The sequence below is a fragment of the Larus michahellis genome, chromosome 6, assembly GCF_964199755.1.
Source record: "Larus michahellis chromosome 6, bLarMic1.1, whole genome shotgun sequence".
Taxonomy (NCBI): domain Eukaryota; kingdom Metazoa; phylum Chordata; class Aves; order Charadriiformes; family Laridae; genus Larus; species Larus michahellis.
In genome coordinates this window covers 18,847,299-18,869,114 of record NC_133901.1, presented here as the reverse complement: position 1 = coordinate 18,869,114, position 21,816 = coordinate 18,847,299, and the positions used below count along the sequence as shown (strand labels likewise).

Here is a 21,816-nt window from a genome sequence, read left to right as displayed (position 1 = left end):
CCCAGGTTTATATACCTTGTATATTACTACTACTGTTATTTGGAGGTGAAGCAAGTTGTTGTGATGTAGTGAAGTGGTAAAGTCTCTCTGGTGGTTTGCTCTGGAAGGAAGAGGAGCTCATTTTTACTTAGCAGAGAAAGAGATTTTACGTGCCTATTGCTAGAAACTGCTGTAAATATTGATCTTGTAATTCAGTGGTAGCGGGAGGATAAATACATTCTCCAGCATGCGTCTGCTGCCTCCTTGCTTCAGTCCTTCCACACCTTGCCTGTGAAGAAGTCAGAGAACGCATCACTTTTAGTCCAGCTTTTGTCAGGTTCCTCTTTAGTCTTGTGGCTTTAGAGATGTTACACAGAACATTAACAGGGCTGTATTCTTTCCATCTTGATGGTCATGATTCAGCTCAGCATCAGGAATTGCTTTGCAGATTGATCGTATCGAAGATAAAATTATTCTTAAGCTGGTTAGAGCAGTTCTATTCACCATAGCATCTATGATACTACGGGTAAGAAGTCGCTCATCTGTGTTAGGGATCTGCCAAGCAGATTGCTCTCTTTATGGAGGAACCTTATTCCCCAAGGATTTCTGTGCTCTGCCAGTGCTGCTATTGCTACTCTTCCTGCAGAATTCATGCCCATGTGCTGAAAAGGGTACCTAGAGCAAGTCACAGCTCTAGCACTACTATAGCTCGATTCCTTCTCAGAATATAGAAGAAAATCTCTCACTGCAGTGTTCCCTGGTGCCATGAAAAGCTTTTACTTCTGCCAGAAATAAGGTAGTTCTTTAATCTACTGAAACGTTTTCATTAATGAATGAAGCTGAAAACTGCCATATAGTCTAAATTACTATGCTGAGCATTGCAGCTGAGGGAAATAGAGGGTTTGGGGTTTGTGTTTTTTACATCAAGTGTTCTGTAATTCTAGGTGCTATGTCTAAAAGCAGTGTAAAATGTATGAATACTATTCAAATCTGACTTTTGGATCCAAATCCAGATTTGAACTGTTGATTTAATGAGGAGGATTGTGGTTTGTGTGGTTTTTTGTTTGTTTGTTTGTTTTAAACCAAGCACTCCCCTGTGTCTAGCCTGGGAGTAGTGCAAATTTGGGGTTCTTAAATTGTGTGACATTATGTGTTGCTATGCTGAAATTATGCTTGATATTTTTACATTTTTTTTCTGAAAAAAAACCCGGCTTCAAAATACCCACCCAAAACTCAACCAAACTTCCATGAGCAGAGCCTGGTAGCTGCATACTTTTTGAGTTATTCTTCCTGGTTTTGATATGTAGTAACTTTCATAAAGAAACCTGATCAAATTTATTAATATGGAGGGGAATCTTTTTTTTTTTTTTTAAATAAAAATTGCTGGTGGTGCTAGGAGTTATTTGTCAGCTCTAAGATGACAGAATCTTTGATCCCTTTTTCTTGTGGATGTACCAGATGGTAGAGAAAGTTATAGAACCTCTATGTAAAGAGGCGTTAAGGAAGACAGTCTATCAATATATATTACATTGCAGCTCTTGTTATATTGAAGATAAAATAGTTAATGAAAGGGATAAAATAATCTTGCTATAAATGTAGATATTAATGCAAAGGATTGTATTAGAACCTGGGAATGTGATTGTTTAATTTTATATTAGAAAACTTGGTCTCAAAATCACTCCTAGACATGTTCTGTATTGTAAACTGTGCACTTACTATTGCCATTGTCCCGCCAATCTTAAATTCATACATAAGGGCTATAAGGAATAGGGATATTGTAAAGCTTCTGTCTTTTCAATGTTTCAGAGGAAGTGTAAGAATTAGAAGCCCAAACTTGTATTCAGGCTTGCAACTAGTTTTCTGTTAGTTCTGCCTGTTTTTCCCCACCTGTTTAAATGCACATCAGGTTTGCTGTTGAGCGGCTAATACGAGCAGGAGGAGGCTGTCCTTGCTTTCTTCACACTCTGGTCATCTTGCTTCCACGTTCCCTAGTGACGCTCTCCCTTTCTGTTTGGTAACACAGCCGAGGTTCTTGGAGGCCTTCCATAGGCACACCGACAACACAAATTTGTACATTCTGGCATATAACATGCAACTCCTTTGGTAACACCCTGAGTTTCCAGCACTGAAGTATGAGGCAACAGAAGTCTTGCTACCTGAAAGAGGAGGGAGTGGGGAGCAAGAGCAAATTAAAATGCAGAGTGTTTCATTACCTAAGAGAGCTTAATAGATTTGCTTGTGAATGTTGGATGTAGCTGAAGGTAAACTCCATTTGTTAGATGCTTGAAGTTTTCCTTCTTCATCACAATAAATATTAGTGATTATTTTTAGTTTCAGATAGTATTTACTATATACGTGATATTAGTGATGAAATACTGTTAATATTTATCATATGGTAATATTTGGAATCAAACAGCAAGTTGGACCCCAGCAGCATGTCTTTGAAGTACACTTAGCTAGACGTTGCTGTGCTTGTTCATAATCCTTGCAGTCCACACTTTGGAGTTTGTTTTAATCATTAAGAACAAAGCCTTTAAATTGGTATCTAGAGCAGAGTGGGAAGTAGCTTCACAAAATGGCTCATAACAATTAATTGCTGGAAAATTCATTGTTTACTCTTGTTATTTAAATCTAAATATGCACATAACAAAAAAGCAGAATTTGGAAACTAAATAGAAGTAAATTTGCATAGTTTCACCATATTAGGCGTTTAACATAATGTAAATGGGAAGTGAAACATCAGCATGTGAAAGTAGTGAAGAAAATAGACTACACAGATCACAAGAAACAGAAATCGCGAGTAGTCCTATTAATAATGTTTCAAATAACTAAATAATTGTGATAAGATCTTTGCAGAGCTAAGATGAAGACTCACAGTTTTATTTCTCTGCAAGTAAATATTTATTCATTTAGTAATTTTGGGGCGGAACCAGTAGGGTTTTTTTGCAGTGCTTTGACATCTGTGATACGGTAGTAAGTAAAAAATGCGTCAACAATTAGGGCCATATTCAGGTGTGCTGAATTGTGAGGAAATGCCTCGTCAGTGAGAGCTGTGCACCTTCAGTCTTTCAGAGGGAAATCATGGAGATGGACCTCATAAACTTTAGGATGTCTGAAAATGGCCTTGAGCTCATTAAATGAATGTAAGATTCCTTTATCAAAAACCGATGTTGTGGAGGTAATTTTTTTCCTTAACAAGTCCTTGTGTTCCCTGTTATGCCCTGTAATTAACTTAGCTGCAAAAGTAGGTTTTGAAACAGAAGTGTGGGGCATAATTGTGGTGTGATACGGGACCAGAAGAACCAGTGCTTCACTGGCTCTTTAAGGTACAGGAATTGCTGTGCTGCTGGCAATTAATGCCCCCCTCCCTGAGACTTCTGTTTTCAAATACTGCTTTAGAAGTAATGAAAATCCATGCAGAATCAATTGTTTTTGTTATTGCTGGCAATCTATTTTAGTGTTCAGAAAGATGAATTTTAGTAGTATGATGGCTGAGGGTGCGCACTGATTGCAGACCAGTTGATGGGCAGTTTGTTAACTCCTGCAAACATCTCTGTAGATGTCACAAGGGCTTGTGCAGGGTGGTGGATTTGTTTGCAACTGCTCAGTGCTCGAGTCGGCTCAGCCTCAAGCCTTTGCGCTTCAGTATGTGTGTGCGAGTGTGCATATAGGTACGGATTTCTTGGAAGAGGAGCACTGCTCTGTGACCGTTGCTTCTAACTCTCCACTTCTGAAAGCCAGATTTAGTGAACCAGATCTAGAAAAGTGGCAGCAGTGGCCTGGAGGTGTAAGTGATCTGTGGGCTCTGGGAGGTGGTGGGAGAGTTTACATCTTCACACGGATGAATGAGTCTGTTCAACCTAAACTATTCATTTCTTTGTCACAAGCTTTGGAGCTACTGAACCAGTTGGGTAATCACTTGTGTCCTAAACTGGATTGAAACTGGAAATGAGCTGGAAAGTGTTACTCATTTGACTCCATGTTTATCAATCAACATAAAGGAAGTCTAAGCACTTGTTTGTGAGTCATCTGAAATCATAAAAACACTGCTGTTTTTGTAAGAGGGTCACATGCAGCCTAGAACTTTGTGTTTTTTTGAACTCTAGAGTACCCTCAGATCTAGTACATCTCCAGCCCAGACTCTCTCCTAGGGTGTTCTGGTGTTCTGCGGTTGCCGTCAGAAGTTATCAGCACTGGCAGCCAGCCCTCCCTAATACTGAGTGCCTTTGCAGGGTCTCCTGCTTACAGAGACTTTGCTAATCTTGATTTCAGCAAACTGCTTGCAAACCAGAGAATGATTGCTTGTCTAACAGAATGAGAGAGGAAAAAATTGCCATCTACTAGAGTCTTTTTTTGTTAAGCTTCATTAACAGTGATGTCTTCCTCTTCTGCTTTGCCCAGAGGCGTTTCTTTTGAAGGTGGCAGAGCAGAAGAAAAACAGTTGAATCATTCTGAGAAAGTAATAATAAATTATTTTTGTTTAGGTTTTTGTTTGTTGATCCTAAATCATGCAGGTGATGCCTTGCCATCTGGAATTAATTGTTCTTTGCTCTTTTAGTTGTAGGTCCTTCATTTTTCAGTCCAGTAAGAACCCAAAGTCTTTTGCTCTTTTGTTGCCTTCATTGTAAGGACAAGAGATTGTCATTTGCCTCACAACTTCAATGGAACCGAGTGCTAAACTGCAGAGTAGGAGGATTGCTGGATTACTTAACCCTGGGCACCATCAGGATATATCGCTGTGAAAGAGGGATTCCCCTCTGCCTCCCCCTCAGAATTAAATCCAAATGTCAGTAAATGACACTGTTATAAATCAGTGTTTTCAAAATGAAGAGTTGATGAAAACTTGCAAGATCTTTTTAGTATTGTCTTACAGTTCTAAACTCAAAGGAGTGTGTGTAACCAAGTAAAAAAAAAATTATTTATTGTAAAGCATATTAGTATGTGCTTGTGCGAGTATAAATTTCTGTTAAACAAGGCTGTTGGACACTGAAGGGGATTTTGGAGAGCTGAAGCACAGTTTAGTGAGGCTGGCTCTCGGGGCAGGGAGAACGTGGCTTTGTTAGAGGGTGATTCTTAGCAGTTGAGTGCAGAGCTCCTGCTCTGAATCACCCACTGGATTAATGTAATTATGATATCCAGTTCTCTTTAATGAAGACATGTGACTGAATTTAGCTTCAAATTATGTTTCTAACTGTTATCCATTTAACTTAAAGAATAACATTGACCTGCATTTTTAGTTAGTCATGAAAACGCTTTGTGGTCTTTTTGTCCGTCTTAAGGAAAAAGAAAGGCTGTAAACTGGCTTGTAGTTCTGACATAGATCTCTCTTTGCAACTCATTTGGCTTAGAGCTTGGTATTCTGCAGTTTCTGTCTCTGCTTGGTTTTGTTTTGTGCTTTTTTTTCTGTGGGTATTTTTACAGGATGACAGCTTGTAGCTATGTGCCTGTTTTGGTTAAAAGGTTTTGTACGAGATAGGTGGGTTTCATAGAGCAATTGTGTTCTGCATTGTAAAGAGGCACATTTCAGAAAAGCTTGAGGCTTTTTTTTTAGGAAAGGATATTATTGGTTTTTGACTAACCACCACCACCTGTGTAAGTAGAACACAAGGAAGAAAGAACACTGCTGTGTGTGTAGCAGTACGCTGTCCATATCAATAAAATATTTTTACTCTTGATATTAGTGCAGAAATAAGTGCCACCTTTAAAAGGTCAAAACTGGTCTCTGCTGTTGAAGAGACTGTGGACGCTCCGTAATGATGCTTACATACAGTTCTGCTGTGTGGATCAGTCTGCACGGAGCGCTACACAACATATAAGAAATAATTTTTTCAGATTCAAGCTTTAACTTGCATTTTCAACATTTGCACTATGATGCCCAATATATGGAAGTTGGAAGTTGCTGTGATTTAGCCAAATGTGCACTGCTGCAAATTCCTTTTCTTACAGTTTTAATTCCTGAGTTTGGGTTGTAATGGCTTAATTACTGATAGTGAAAGTTCCTGAAGAATTCTGCACCTGGTATTGTTGAAATTTAGGATTGGGGAATGAGGGAAAAGAATGTTGCTTTATATTTCTCAGTGTTTTTTTGATTTGAAGGTATTTGGTGTATTTACTGATGGTTAATCCTCTCTTGTCTGAGACTCTGTGAAATGGCGAGTTTCTTGGTTGCTGAGTGGCTGTGACAGCAGCTAATTCAGCTTGACATTCGCTTGTCCGGTCTTCAGTGCTATTGAGAGCATGAAATGCACGAGACGGCTTTGAGGTAGCTGAAGAAGTGAACCAGAAGCTATAAAATGCCCTAGCAGTACGTTTCTCTATGTATCAATGTCTAAAACGTCTCCTCGTGCTCTCAGCGCTGGTCCTGATGCCTTCCTCAGTGCGTCTTCCAGAGTAGGAGGTTTATTTGCAGAGAGGAAGATACTCCAGAAACTGCTGCATCATGTCATTCAGCCTACTCAGAGTTCCTCATCCTAAAGCAAACACGGAGTATTCTTTCTAACAAACAGGAGCTTGTCTGATGGGTCCAGAAATTGTTATAGAGGAGAAGACCATAGGGCCACAATTAGCCCAGTAGTTTCTATGGGGCATCTTATATTGCTTATGAATTAATTTTTCTTTTTTCTTTTTTTTTTTCTTTCTTTGTGAGTGGGTTACTTCTCTGGCTTATAATTGTTTCTGGTTTACATTAGATGCCACACAGGAGTTTTAGGCAAAAGTGTCTTATACATTTTCCCCCTTTCTTACCTTCTGGTACAATTTTTTTGGTCATACGTTCATCAGTGTTTCTGTGGACATGAAGAAGTATAGAGGGTACCTATGGAACTGTAGAAAGTTTTACTATATTGTCACAGGCATTTTGATTGCCACCACACAGTTCTATGATTCCTGAATTATTTAAGATTGTTAATGTTTTCTCTAAAACAGTTATGATTTGCATAAAACCGGTATCTGTGTAATAAAGGTGTAATGAAAGGATTCACGAAAATGATTATTTTGTAAAACACAATTTCTCATGCAGAAGTTGCAAGCTGAAGTGGAATAGGATTGCTGTTAGGTCCGTGGTGGCAGTTTCTATAGAGGTGGTATGGGGGTGGACCCAAGGGCAAGTGCCCAAGGTGTTTTTGTGTTGTGTTTTTGGCTGAGCTCATGGTCAAGAGCGACCCATCAAGGAGGCCCCACTGGTAATGTCCAGGTGACAGTTCTAGGTTTCCCATGTTCCCCAGAGCGATGCAGTGGGGAAAAGGTGGGTGCTCATCGGTTTGGTTTGTTTTCATCGCTTGAGAGAGTTGCTTCAAATCTTTTCTGATCTTTACTCTGTTCCCAGGGATTATGCTTGCACGTTTCTTCTGTAGTTGGAGTTCTCACTAGCTGTTCACGGTAGTTAAAAGGCCAGCTGGGTTTGTACCTTGCTTTGTTAGGTGACATAGTCACCAGCCTTTGAAAAATTTTCCACTCATGCTTTGAAGGTAGAAAGTGTACTGACTGGCATATGAAAGGTTGACCATGATGTGGTCTGCAGTTACGCTGATAACCATCTCTCATAACCTCTGTTCTGCTGGTCTGAAAAACAAGAAAGCTTGGTTAGCTAGAAAAAGAAAGCTGCACACTGTCATCCTGTACTGAAGGGTTTGTTTCTAATGCTTGAATATAGTAGTGGGTAGTTTGTCTGTACGCACCAGAAATGTTGTAAGGTCTGGAGGACTAGCCATTCCCCTAGCTGTCCTCGGTGTACAGCTGATTGCAGAGGACCAGCAGGAAGCCTGTTGTCAGTGTCATGTCCGAATTGCAGTGGAGATGCAAACTACTGGCAGAATAGAGGGGGAAATGGATGGGGAGCCATAGGGAATCCAGCAGAAATCTAGCAAGCAAGAGGCTGTGGAGAACACGGGAACTGATAAACTGTGATAGGAGCTATTCACAACTTGCTGGTTTGTTCAATGTGTACAGTTTATGGACCCTAAATGTTTTCTGGGCTTCATGCATGTGCTTGACTCCCAGTTTGGAAGCCAGTGCATTTCCCACTGTGCTAATACGCATTTCTTTCATTTCTCACCAAATTCTGAATAAGGTATGAGGAGCGTTAGCTCCCCTTGGCTCGCCAGTGGCTTAGAGAGGGATACAGTGCAGGAGGTTGGCTGTCCGAGACAGGAATGATTTCAAGCATGACAGGAGCCAAGCAGCTGTCTCCTGTTCCAGGTCACAGTTTGCACTATATGATGCGAAGAGAAAGGAAAGAATGAGACAGAAGACGGCTCTAAGCAGAAATTGCAGCACCAAAATGACTGCCTGCATTCTCTTCTGGTACTTGAGTTATTTCACAAAGTGCAGGTTTGGTTTGTTTTCTTTTTTTTTAGTACCAGCCTTGTTTGATTTTCTTTTTTTTTTTTAAATGCAGTTAGTCAAAAATGTGAGAAACACATCTGTGTTACACATTGTTCCCATTTATGAACTTAATAAAATGGGTAGGTAGTATGGTATAGGGAAGGAAAAAGGTCACAATTTTTTCCAGTGTATTAGTGCTGATATTAGAAAACTAGTATTGTGCAGTTTGCCTGTGATTCCCACATTGCTTTTAGGAGGCCTTTCTGTGGTTTGCCAGCCTCTGTGGAAGTGGTTGTTGTTCTTAGGGTAAACTTATATTGTATATACCAGGAGAGGCATATATGCAATTTCAAAACACCATTCTTTGCTACATCGGTGCTGGTAGGTTTCCCATGAAAGGTTTCCTATGAATTTGGAATGGTGTGTTAGGCTCCCACCGTCTGATTTGTCATCAGGTGGCTAGTTAGCCAGAGACCTCTAGAAGGTTTGGATATCCAATTTTTAGTTAAAATAACATCCTGCTTCCGCCCCAGGGTATGGTCTTTCAGGCATACGCTGTGTCCCCCCTTTGAGGGGCAACAGATCATGCAAGATTGTGCCCTCAGGTGGAAGTTCTGGAAGTAATGACTATTTATCTTGTATCTGTAGTATGATGCATTTCACACCCCCTCCCAAGCTCCTGCCTTCTGGCCGCTCACTTTCGATTCTGATTTTTGTGACTCCATAAACACAAATATTGACAGGCTGTAAAACATTAATGCCAGACTGGTACTTCAGCATTGGTTATGAGAGATTCACACTGTTCCTTTGTCGTTGCAATTTCTACATTGTGTACGTCTGCCTTCATTTTCCTGTAGTCTTCCTCTTTGGGTGTTGCCTGCTGTAGGCTCCTAGGCTTTAATCATGAGAAGTTTCTGGACTGGTTCATACCTTTATGGACCACACAGTTGTTTTCAAAAGGTTGTCCATGGAGCGGTAACTTAATTTTTTCAGACTTAAGCAAACGGGGCAGCAACTGTTTTTCCCTCAAAGCCACTGAAGAAATCTAAGTTACGTCACAGTGCTCTATGTGCTGATCCCCAGAGAGGTTCTGCTCTGTATGGGACAGAGGGAACAACAGCCCTTGTTCCTGGTCCCTGTACTGGGCTGAGTCCTCCAAGCACAGTGTGGACTACTTAGTGTGGTTTAGAAAAACAATTGTTTACAGGAGGAGGAGCAGAGTTACATGCTTTGTGTTTTGTGGCTTGGCCTACAAACCTGTAGATAATATCAGCGCAAACTGATAGCACCGCTTTGTTCTCAAGGGTATTTTAAATATTTTTCCTTTATTTCACTTTGCTGAGAGCCTGGTTTGCAAGGCAGAGCTAAATGGAGGTGGTGTCTTGGCTATGTGGAGATATTTTGTCCTGTACTGTACATCTGCAGGGTGTTGGTAAGAGCAGACCTATGGAACCTTTCCCCTGCTGTTTCACAAGTTGAAGTGTGAATAGGAAGATGGGATCATTTGTGTCATCAAATCAAATTCTCCACTATAAAACCAAAGATGGCATTACGCTCTTCTTAAAAACAAAACAAAAACCAGCTTACAGCCAAGTGTAAAAGAGAATACGTGGTCAGGAGAGTGACAGCAACTCTGTTTCCCTTTCTTTTGCCTTTAGTTGCAATGGGCATCTGTTGATCTGATCTAAATTGTGTACAAAAATTTAAAAATATTTCTATCAGCTAAAAAATGTTTTTGGCTGTGTAATTCATGACTATGATACCTATATTGTTAGAATAATTAGCATCTTCTACATATTTTTTCCTTTCCTTTTTTCTTTCTGGTAACCAAGAGTTTGAGGACTTGACATTATTTTAATTGTTAGATTGTGTAATGTGAACATGGTACCATATTAGAAGAGAATGAAAATGTGTGGTTAATTAGATATTTTTGCACAAAAAGTTTATAGAGCTATTAAACCAACTAACTGTAAATTGCTTGTTTTCTCATTTGGTTAATTACAATATGTTGTGTTTTGCTTTTTTAGGTTACATTTAGTTCATCTTGTGGAACCTTCCGAGAAAACAAGGGTGATAGCAAGAAAACGATGTTTAATAAAAGTATCTTCACTACACAGTCAGACTGAAACAGGAACGGGTTCTCTGGAGTAAGTATTACGGTTATTGGGTTGGGTTTTTGTGCTTATAAAGTCAGTAGCATGGTTATTAGGCTGTTATTCTATTTAACTTTGTTATAGTTGCATTAAAAAAAATGAGTGACTCCTTAGTCATTTCAGTTGATCAGCTGGTGATGGGCACTCTTTTGGACTCTTATTGAAGCCTCTCCCATCTTGGAAGCAATTGCACCTTATGAAATGTAGATGGGCTTCGGATGTTTCCCTTGGCTCCTGTGTATTCTGGGTATGGTTTGGAGCAGGAAGTGGCCTGGTATAGGTGTAATTGTGCATCACCCACGATTTACTGGCAGAAGTTGAAGCTCTGCCTGTATTTTTCAGGGGATTTGGAAGTGTAATTGTTTTTTGGCTGTAACTTCCCACTCCTGGCACTTTCTGTGTGACTTTGATGTTTTTGTTGTCAGTATTTTTAGTATTTGTCTTGTATTGCAGGTCCATCATCCATCAAACTAGCATAAGCCTTCAATTTATGGATCTCAGATATGTCTTTTCTTCACTGTTTCTAGTTAACTTATAGCTTTTGTGAATTCTAGGCTGAGATGTGGGTCTCATTTATGACACAAGAAGCTTAGCTACCTAACTCAGGGTCTGTGGATTGCACCTTTTGGTACTAGATACCTAAACATTTATATACTAATACAGTATAATTCTTAATTTCTGTGTGCTTCGCTTGCTTGTGATGGGAAATGTAACCATTTTTCTGTCACCTTGTTTGTAATATGTTTAAACATATTCTTGTAGAGGTTAGAAACCAGGGAAAATCTGCATAATTTTCTGTCTGATGCAGATTTTGCTCATGCTTTGTGATATGTGAATGGAATTCTGCAGGAGTCATTGGAAATACACTTAAATGCATACTTAGGAATGAAAAATATCTGCCCATTAGAACTGAAAGGGGGTGGGAAATGGTTTTAGTTTACAACAAGTAGATTTTGGCTTATTGCTTTATTGCCAAGAGGAAATGACTCTTCTTAGCTTCTTCTTTAAAAAGGGATGTGTACATGGTGTCATAATTTGGGTAGAAAATGTCTGCGAAACCTAGTCAGACAAGATGAACTTTTCCTACTTGGTATTTTTTCCAAAGTGTTTTTAACTGGCAGAATAACACGTTTGGGTTGATAACTTTTTTTTTTTTAAAGGCAGGAAATAAATTATTGTGACATTTCAATTAAACATGATGTGTGTGTTAGTTTCCTTTCTCTAACTACTTGAAGCAAATGCTACAATTTTAATTCAGCATGTGTAAATTTGTATCAGTCCCTGATCTGGGCCCTCTGTCAGGTGGCCCCTAAACATTCTTGTAAAAGGTTCTTGTAGCACCTGATAATTGAACTCTGACCTCTGAAGCTTTCAGAAACTGGGCTGTATGAAGTTATTTGTCTTTTACTGACTCACGAAACAACACAGTAGAAGTACAGGCACCTGTCACAATATCCAAATAAAATGATACTTAATTGCTGCTTACACACTTACTTTGACAAGTTAATTCTTGACTCTGGTAATCCAGTTACTGAAACAGATGAGCAATAAAGTTGAAACCAAGCTCTCCAAAGAAATGAAATGAAAAATGCCCACTAGAGACAGCTTTTATTAACTTTTAAATCATTGTGTACAGGCTGATGCGAGGCACAGAACTTGCTCATGTGTTTAGTAGCCAGTAGACTTGTCTTCCCCCCCCTCCTTTTTTTAGAGGGACTTAGAGAATTTAGATGTTTAAACCTAAAGTTGATTCTGTTTTGTTCCTTTGGGGGAAATATTTTTGAATCGTTTTTTGTTCGTTTGTTTTGATTTGGATGTTTGTGTATGCTTGTACAGATTTCAATCATCACAAAGCATTTTACAATTCGAATCCTTCCTTAAAGTACTAAAAACATGAAAATAAAGTCCGAGTAGTGTCTATATTCCCCTCCACTCAGGACCTCCAAAACTGCATCCAGAACACTGTTTCCAGTTCTGGCCCCTCCAGAACAAGAGGGATGCTGGCAAACGGGGGATGCAGAGGTGATTAGGGGGCTGCAGCATGTGGCATTCGAGGTGGGGGGTGTGGGTGTGCAGCACCTTTGGAGAAGACAAGGAAAGATCTTAACTAGAGTTTTCCACTGCCTGAAGGAGGATTACAGAGAAGATGTGGCCAGATGTCTGAGAGGTGGGGGGAAAGACAGAATGCAAGTTGCAGAATGCACAAGTTACAAGAAAAGAAATTTTAATGGAACATAAGGAAAGAAATTTCACTGTGAGGGTCGTTAAGCACTGGAGTGGGTTGCTCATGAAGGCTGTGGGAACTTTCAAAATTAACCATGCAGCTCCTAAGCAACATGCTTTAACTTCAGTATTGAAAATAATCTTGGGACCAGATGACTCCCAGAGGTCCCTTCCGACCTAAATTAGTCTGTGATTCTTAGATAATCTTAATTATTTTTCATCCTTATGATGAATGGCCAGGACTACTTTTGGCTTTACTACCATTAACTTCATGACAAAAGTATTGATTGTGTGTGATTTTTAGGATTATTCTTTTCTACCAAACGGCATTGTACTTCAGGTTATCTTTTATGAATAAGTGTCATGAAAAAGTTGTCACAAAATACATCTAGACATGAATTGTTGGATTTCTGTCAATGCTTGTTCAGCATTGAACAGTCTTGTTCATATAAAAAATGGCTGTGAACAGCCTCTGAATTTGTGTAGTGGGTGACATCAAAGCTGGCGTTGGAAGAAAACTAACTGCAAAAATCCAGACCAGATTGCTTTGTGTAAGAAACTGACCCAATCAGGAAGAATGTCTAGTCTGATGAAGCATGTAATTTTTTTTTCTTTCCCTTAACGGACATCTTTCTAACTTTGAGTATCCGTGGCATCTCTGTGTATGAGACTTAAGCACAGTCTGCTTATGTGATAGCTCTGGGGTTTGGTCTGTGTGCCCTCCTTTTAGGAGAAACTTTCACTCCTAATTAATTTTCCACTGTTTTTAATTATTTCACTTTTTTACCTCTCTTTCTAGATGCACACAATCTGTCTGCTGGAGAATAACCCTCTTTCCTAGAGGTTTTGATTGAAACATCAGAAATAATTGAAAAGTGAATCTGTTAGTCCCTGTGTGAAGAGGTATCTCTATATAGGAAAATCTCCATTTCTGGTCTTAACTTTTTTTTTTTATAGTACAAAGTCATCTAGCTCATAATTTAGAGAAGTAACATTTTTAATAGCTTAAGGAAACAGCTGCTGGTGAAATTTGATGGTCTAGGTTCATCTGTACAATTCAAAAGGAGAGGAAATATTAACCATTTATATATTTAAATGTCTTGTAAGTGGAATGTTTACTCCTCCTTTCCTCTGTGTTTACAGTGGAACAAGTAATGACTCTGACTGGTAGAACAGGCAAGAAAATATGAGCGAGCAGAACTAATACTGACTTAATATTTCCTTTTTTTTTTTGACTGTTAGACTGTTTTTTTTTTTTTTAGACTGTTTTGTTAGACTGTTAAGAATTCTTGTATGATTCTTCTATAGCAGTGGGGGAACAGGGACCCTGCAGTTTACTTAGTACAATAAATCAATAAAAACACAACTCCACATTATTAATGCATCTTCTCGGGTTCATGACAGACACATTACATAGTCTTTCGAATAATAGCTTGACCTCTAGGCTGTAGTTTTACCTACGTTTTTAAAAATGAGCTTAAGAAGTGTGAAGTGGCAAGCCAGCCCTGGGGCTGGAAGAAGCTGTTGCCCTTCTTCCACCACTCATCTTGCTTCTGTTGACATCTTCACTTTGCTGGCACAAGCAGTTACGCAGCTCTGTAGGAAATGGTCTGACACACCTGTGTTAAAATGACACCTTTATTCTGGCTTAAGGTTCTTCTGGGTTAAGGTTCAGCTCTTTCTCCTCCTTTCCCCTTCAGTCTGACTGGCCAGTCCTCCTTCTTCCCTTGTGCCAGCTCCATTCACCTGTCTTGTTAGGCTTGATTTTTATTTTTATTTTTTGTTTTAAAATATCCATGTGAGCATCCCATCATTTAAGTGTTTAGTAGGATCTTTTTCCAATATTAGAACTCAACATATCCAAACATTTCATGCTGGCCTTCCCCTAGTACATAGAATATCCAGTGATCTGGGTTATCTGAAGTGAATTATCTAGGTTGTGAACTAACCAGGTCTACTCTTCTCCCAAATCTTTCATCTCATTTTCCTGTCCTGGAGCATGCTATACAGAATGCATTGGTCTTCATGTAAGGTCCCACTTTGCCTACTGCTATTTAAAACTTACCAAAATATCTGAGAGCGCTGTTTACAAATTTTCCTAAAGGTGAATGTACCAGATATGTTCTCACAGCCCAATTGACGTAGAATACTGAATTATTTGACCGAGCTTTTTACTTCATTGGAAGCTTTTCTCCTTCTTTTCTCCCTAACTCTGTTTGTCAAGGTGTCAGATTAACTGCTATTTAGGTGACAGTGCCTTTCTAATCTGCTGTTTTCTTCCATTTCTTTATTTTCCCTCCCATCCTGACCATGCAGAACTGGATTCCAGTGAGCTGAAAGGGGATGTTTTCTTATAATGGCCCCAGCTTCAGTGTGATCCAGTGATCAAATGCTTCTAAAGACAATTTCAGACAGTAGTATTTAAATGTGAACGATTTTCTTCTTCCTGCAACTCGCTTTAACTGTACAATACGAAAAGATGGCTTGAAACTCCTTGTTTTTATATATAGATTTTAACGTTATCTATATAGTGATTTCAAGATACAGCAAAGGATAGTCATGAATTAGTCGTGAGAAGCTGTTATGTTACTTTTGTATTTTGTGTTCATTGTGAGTAATGTGCTGCCTGAGAATTGTCTGAAGTCTATCAGAAACCCGTGACTAAGTTTTGTTCGTTCATTTGGTTCATCGTGAATAATCTTTGGAGGGAGCAGGAACCGTGTTTACTTTCTTGTGTATAAAGCAATGAGGAGTAAGAATTTCCTTTTATCCTCATTGTTCAAACCCGTTCTGGTAAGTCTTCTGAGTCTGGAATACCATTTTAATAATGTTGTTCTCTACCTGTAGACTTCTTTTACAGAAAAAAAAATTCTGAAGACAATAATCTCACTTACAGCTAGCTTTAAAGTTACGCTTTCATTAAATCATAAAATAATTTCCATAAGAAAGGAGGACCAGAGGTAATCTAACCATCTGTTCAAATCAAGTTGCTTAAAATTAAATTAAATTTTAATTTGAAACCAGTTAACGTGTTTGCCTTTTTTTCCTATCTCTAAGTCCCATTGAAGTCAATTCCAAATTCAGATGCTCAGCATTTCTTGAAAACGGGGCCACTTTTATTTAGAGGCATTAATATCAAAGTAGAAACACCTTTCATTGCGTTTTTAAAATCCTGGCTTTGGTTTTTAAAACTTACTGCATTGTAATGCTATGGGTACAGCAGAGATAAAAAGCTACAGAAGATGAACAGGCCATGGAAAGAGAAGATAATCAGGGACCATGGAAAAAAAACCTAATCGAGTTATCTTTGTTTGTGGAAAATGAGCTATATTTCATGAGGAGAATGAGAGAATCTAGACTCGAATAGCTGAGAGACCACTTTCGGTACCAGTCTGAGCACTGTGAGGGAATGACATTTAAATAAGACCTTTCATGTTTTCTATACATAGATATTTTTAGAAAACTAAATGGTGATATTTTTATTCTGATTTCTGGAGGAATCTTGACTAAATGGACACTTAATTTTCCATTCCATAGGGCCAGCTCATGTGGCAGTTGAACTAAAACTGCTGGGAAATATTTATAGTGCACATGATCTTTAAAAATAACTTCCCAGACTATGCTGTAGATGTCTTGAATTCTTAAAGTCTTTGCTGTTATAGATAGATAACCATGACGTTCCTGAAGTGAAAAAATCCTGGCTTTGCTGATTTAGGCATTTGTATTTATAAAAGTTGGTTTTATTTACTTTTCAAATTTGTAACCGCTTTAGATTGAAATTCACCTGTGCAGCTGCAGAAGGCCAGAACCCTGAGTGGGTTCGCTCTTTAGGGCAAAATAGGAATTTCAGTGGCATGGTATGAAAGAACATACAGAATAAACTTCGTTAGTGCCTTAGGTCCCATCTTTAAAAGAGGGTCACTCTTGATCCTGCATGAACTGTGAGGCCTAGTGAGCAGAAAATACGCTTTGTAGTAATAGTAACTGCGTTGCTTAGCGTAGGTACTGCTTCTTGTCACGTTAAACCTTTAAACCAAACCTAGCTTGCAATTCCGCATTACACCTAATTTCATCCCTGTGAGGGCTGCTGGAGGGTAACAAGGGTGTTCTCACCCCACCCTTGGTTTTGATACGGTGCCTGCTTGTCACAGGGTGAGGCAGGGCCATGAGCTGGTGGAAAACTAGTAATGTTTGTTCATGTTGTTATTCCATTGTGTGGCTGGGGAGGTGGGGGATGGCCAAGCAAGGGGAAAAACTAACAGCGCTGCTGCTGACTGTAGGCTGCCCTCAGTCAGCTACGGATACGGTGAAACTGCAGGAAGCAGTGACTTATGTGGGGGTCAAGCTGGTGTCTGAAGTGATCCTGTTCTAGTCACTATAAATACGATGGAAGTCGGCAAAATGGGAGTCCCATGCAACGCTCTGAAACTGCTGCCAGTGTGTCGGCTGCAGAACAGTTGTCGCGGCCCCGTGAGCTCACAGGCTGTGGCAGCAGCTCCGAGTTTGTTACAGTTTCAGGAATAGAAGAGGATGTAGTTCTACAGAGCCATGAACTGGCAAGCTGATCTAATGTATATATTTGACTTCAGGCTCTTCAGAAGAAATCAGAATTCTTTTAAATAGAAAGGAGGAGGAATTTTTCCTTTGATTTTTTTTTTTTTTTAAACACCTCCGAAGTTTCACAGGACACAAACCTTGCTGCATACTCTGACTTTCCATCTTTGCTGCTACATTCTTTTCCCTTATTTGTTCTCAAATATTTCCTTTATAGTTTGCTCATCTTTTTATAGTATTAGATGTTTACGTAGTTAGAAAAATGATTACAATGATTATATTGTGTAAGTTCTTAGTGTTTCTCCTACTTAGACTACGTGATAGGCTGCGTTTGTTTCCTAGAAGATTACTGTGGTCAGATTGTCATCTAGTCTCTTCTGGACAGTAAGATACTGTTTAAACACTGTTCTTGTGTGTCTGGATAGGATGGCCCTTTCCAACTGCTTTCACTGCTGCAAGACTTTTTTTTTTTTTTTTTTTAAGCCCCTTCACTGCCATATGACAGAGGAAGCAGTAGATAAAAAGCTGTATTGATCACAGTAATGGTCATCTGGAATGTGATACTAAACAGTTGTAATAACTTATTATAGAAAGCAAAAATCTGGACAAGCAGAGTGCTCTTAGTTTTTGCATAATCAAACCAAACTAGTTTCTGATATTTGTCCTTTATGTAAATGTTCATGTTTTTAGTGGAAAAAAATAATAAAAAATTTCAGATTTGTATTTAACCTGAAGCGCTATAGATACTTATGTGCCCTTAAAATGCACCCTTGTTTGAAAGAGGTGGTGTAAAAGAAACTTATTTCTTAAGGAAACTGACTTTTTCTTAGACAAGTGATTTCTTCTCCTCCCCCCAAACGTTTTGCCATCTATTTGGGATAGCATACTTATTTCATCCTGAGAGAACTGTGACCACGTTTCAGGGATGGGTGACATCATTTCAGATGTACAATATCTCTTCTAAAGAATTGTCTGAAGACCAGATTTTCTTGGTGCTATGAGGCAGCCCAGGAGAATAAATGCTGTGAGAGATAACAGGACACTAAAATTTTGCTCTAACACTGTGTTATGTGGGTGTTTGTGTTTACCAGCTTCCTTGCAGCTTCTTTTACTTGTCTTTTATCAGAATTATTTTTGATTACTCTTCAGGATAATAGATTGAATGTTGCATTGGATTTTAAATTGGTGTTCTTTTAATAATAGAAAAAAACACCTCACAGGATGAGTGTTAGGAGATTTGTGGTGAGTTCACAAGTAAAGGAGTATTCTAAGCTGATGACATAGTATGAAATTTTGTAATTGGTGTATTCTACAAAATGTTGGTTTTAGAAGAATTTACCTGACACAGATTAATATTGGGTGTTGATAACAATCCATATGGATTTGTGAGTACTTTTTAAAGTCTAAGTCTTTTGCTGATCTGATAAATTTTTTTCAAAGGGAAGTTCATTGCATTGTTACTCCATGTCTCGTTTTTGGCAGTGCCTCCAGACAGGCTGGCTCTCTCTGAGTATGCTCTTGTTCAGCTCTTAATTTCAGGATAACCTCATGCAATCTCTCCCGCGCTTCGCTTCGTGCTTCGTACCTTCTTGGTCAGCACTGTTTTATGTCAGATATTCGCACCTCCTGGATGTAACTCCTTTACATGAGCAAGTTAAATATTCAATGCAGGTAAAACTGAGTTTGCCAGCTCTTACAGGAGTGGTGTGAAGCCTTTGCCACTGGGTAGTCCTGGGCTCTCGATGCTGTCTTGTCCTGAAGTAGTCACAATGGAATTGGGTTTGCTACCAACTGGTCTTGCTTGCCTCCTCAGCAAAATGGGATTAGCTTCTAAGTGGATGGTTTAGTAAGCCCAACTTGTATCCATAGCTTCTGAAACCCTGATCCTTTAGTCTGAAAGATGTCTTGTAACTCTTGGGGGTGTTCTGAATGCCTGGGTTTTGTTACTTGATAGCGTGTGATGTTCCAGTGGTTCTGCTGGTGACTGACGCTTGCTGGAAGTGTTGTCTGCATTGTTTTTACAGGCCGTTTTTGTACCTGCACTGTATAGCCCAGGCACGTGTGGTTCTAGTTCCGTGTTTCAGATAGGGGGAAAAAAAAAAGAGCAGGCTGCAATTCACAGAAAAACTTATGTAGCTTACTTTTGACTGTCATCTTTCCCAAAACCCTGATAAAAATCAATGAAGAAGCAGCCTTCTTCTGGTAGTCCTTTTTTTGATTGTTTGTTTTTTCCTTTCCTAGTGGTCTCTTTGGTTAGATGATGAGATATACTTTTGTTGGGAGGTGTAGGGGAAGCTTACGTGGTCTCTTGGCTTCTGGAATAAGGCCGTTACCACTAGAGCAAATTCTTCTGCATGCCTAGAGATGGTAAGCCCTTTAAAAAAAACCCAAAACACCCCCCCTACACACAACTGCCAACAAAACAAGAACAACAACCAAGAGCCCTGTGCCTGGGAACACACAGCTGTTCTCAATAGCTGGTCAGGGACTGTGGTCTGTTGACTGATCTCTCCTGCTTAAAATGTCTGATTAACTTGTGATCAAGATCACAATACAGAGGAACAACAGAAAATTCAATTCTGTAACTTTCACGTTGATTTCACAAAGGAAATTCTCACCCTCTGCAGGAATCCATAGTGAAGACAAAAATAGCTTGCGTCGCTTCTACGGGGGGTCTGGTTTGTTGGTGAAGCAGTGTGAACACAAGTGAACGTTTATAGAAGACATCAGTGATGACTATGTAACTTACTGTGTGGTTCACTAGATTCCTCCCTCCTCTTTTACCTAGCTGGAACTGTCTTAGCATGAAGTATTCATTTCGCTTGAGGCATTTAGAATTTTAATTGTTTTTTATTTGGGAATCCTTTCTCCCTGTTGAAAGCAAATGGAAGTGTTGTTTCATGTGTTGCTGAGGTTGATCAAAATCTGGGCTGCTGTCAGAAGGGATGGTCCTCCCCTGTTCCCAGCTAACTGTTACCACCACCTTCTTTCTGTGTTCCTGTTGAGTGCCTGCATAGAAAGCTGTTTTGAATGAAAACTAGCTTTAAAGAAGATAAATACCTAAAATCTGAGTTGGATCAATACTCTGGTTTTGCTGACAGAATGGGCAGTATGATCTTCTGCCAGTTTTAGCCAGTTGTAAAGCCGCATCTTGAGGCCATAGTTACCTGAAGCGCTATGACACAATCTGGAGGCTTGCTGCTGATGAAAGGAGGAGATCCTGCTTCCATTCTTCTCCTTTCAGAGGCTCTGGCACTATTTAGATCCTTCTGTGATTTGATTCAGCTAGATAATGTGAAAGAAAATTAGTCATTGATTCCCCCTGGATGCTGAGCTGGCTCACAAGGAGAGCTGAGGTGCGCTGAAGCAGGTGGAAGGCTGGGCAGCAGAGCTGGTCCACCCTGAGCAGGGGAGGCAGGAGGCAGGCATTGCCCTTGAGCCATCGCAGAGCCTGGCATCCTCTCCCACAGCTTCACGTGGAGTGGGTTATGAAAACCATATTACGACACGGTGTGGAGGCTTACAGCCTAGGTGTTGGCAGTTTGTAGCGATAGCTGTTCCACTTCAGTCTTAATGCTGGGTGCACGTACCAGATGTACAGATTTATAGACAGAAAAAGTTGCAGGCAGTTGGTTTGGTTTGAGAAGTCTTGTAGGGCTTCTTGTTCGTGTACATTAAATAAATAAATACAAAGATGAATGTTGAATTTTCTTTCTCTTTTTCTCATTTTGCAGGCGTTTTCCTAATCTGTGTGTCTTTTAGAAGTGCTGGTATATCAAAATACAAATTTTTGGTTTTGAGATTAAGAGTTTGTATATATATACACACACATAAATATATATAAATCTAAAATGCATAAGTCAAAGTTTAGAGAAAATTTACACTTCAAATGGGAAGGTTTGAATGCTGTCTACCAATGCTATATACCTGTGACTTACAAAAGCATTTACTATTGGGCTTTGTTGCTATTAAATTCAAATAATCATTGATTAAATACTTCAGTAGCCAAGATTAAGTACTGTTTGAATTACTTCCTTCTTTTGTATGAGAAATTGTTTTTACCGTGACAGTAGGTAAGAATAGCTATGAGGTTAACAGCCTGAAATAACTTTTTATTATTATTTCGCTTGTTGGGCTTTTTCCTTTAGCTGGAAGTTGTTTAAAATGTCTCTGGTGTTATTGCTCTCCATCCAGATGGCTTTCTGCCTTTGTTTCAGTTACTCGATGTGATACTGTTAGTCACTAGTGCCACCACACATGTTACAGTTTGGCCCATGACTCATTCTCACGGCCGTCTTACGTTGGCAGGCAGTATTATTCTCAGTATAAATACTTGTTCTCTCTTGACCCCTGTGATGTCAGCTACGGGTGGAAACTGGGTGCTGACTGTAGAAGACACTGGCCTCTTTCCTTGAGGAAGGAAATCTTAAGTGCCTGAAAGCAAGAATAGCTTCCCAGCATGCTCAGATTGGTGCGATAATTGCTCTTCCCTTTTTAATTGAAAATGGAACTGAAAATATTCTGAGGTCTGTGTTGGAAGTCCGTCATTATAAACAAGTATCTTACAAGAACTTTATAACTCTAT

At 39.4% G+C, this 21,816-nt stretch overlaps 1 protein-coding gene across 3 annotated transcripts in view; it reads left to right on the top strand.

The window, feature by feature from the left end:
* PIK3CB (phosphatidylinositol-4,5-bisphosphate 3-kinase catalytic subunit beta) overlaps positions 1-21,816 on the top strand; it is a 112,496-nt gene that overhangs the window by 40,723 nt on the left and 49,957 nt on the right. For all 3 annotated transcript variants that reach the window (XM_074593226.1, XM_074593225.1, XM_074593227.1), the window contains one exon: positions 10,329-10,448. The gene's annotated coding sequence lies outside the window, so the exon portion shown is untranslated. The remainder of the gene's footprint in view (positions 1-10,328; positions 10,449-21,816) is intronic.